This window comes from Triticum aestivum, chromosome 7B (assembly GCF_018294505.1).
Source record: "Triticum aestivum cultivar Chinese Spring chromosome 7B, IWGSC CS RefSeq v2.1, whole genome shotgun sequence".
In the NCBI taxonomy this organism is placed as follows: domain Eukaryota; kingdom Viridiplantae; phylum Streptophyta; class Magnoliopsida; order Poales; family Poaceae; genus Triticum; species Triticum aestivum.
Genome location: NC_057813.1, coordinates 746800676 through 746801123, shown reverse-complemented (window position 1 = coordinate 746801123; position 448 = coordinate 746800676).

Genomic DNA, 448 nt, shown 5'->3' with positions numbered 1-448 from the left:
ACAAAGGTTTTGCCTAATGCATTGTTCATATGAATATACAAACATTTGCATATTATACAATAATTAATATCACCAATAGATACAATAAATACAGAGCGACGAAGAGCCAATAGATACAAAAAATCTATGAACAGAAAAAAAACATGAACAATAAATACACATATGAACAATAAATACATATATGAACAAAAACATGCTCTGAACAATTTTTGAACATTACATACACATAGCCACATACATACACATATACATTATATATATATATGAACAAAAAAATTAAACTAATAAAAATGAAAAAAAACAGAGCCGCATATATATATAGCCACATACATACACATATATATACATTGAACAAAAAAATTAAACTAATAAAAATGAAAAAAACAGAGCCGGTGCGGCGCGGCGGCTCACAGCGGTGGCGGCGCGCGGGGGCGGGCGACGGCGACGG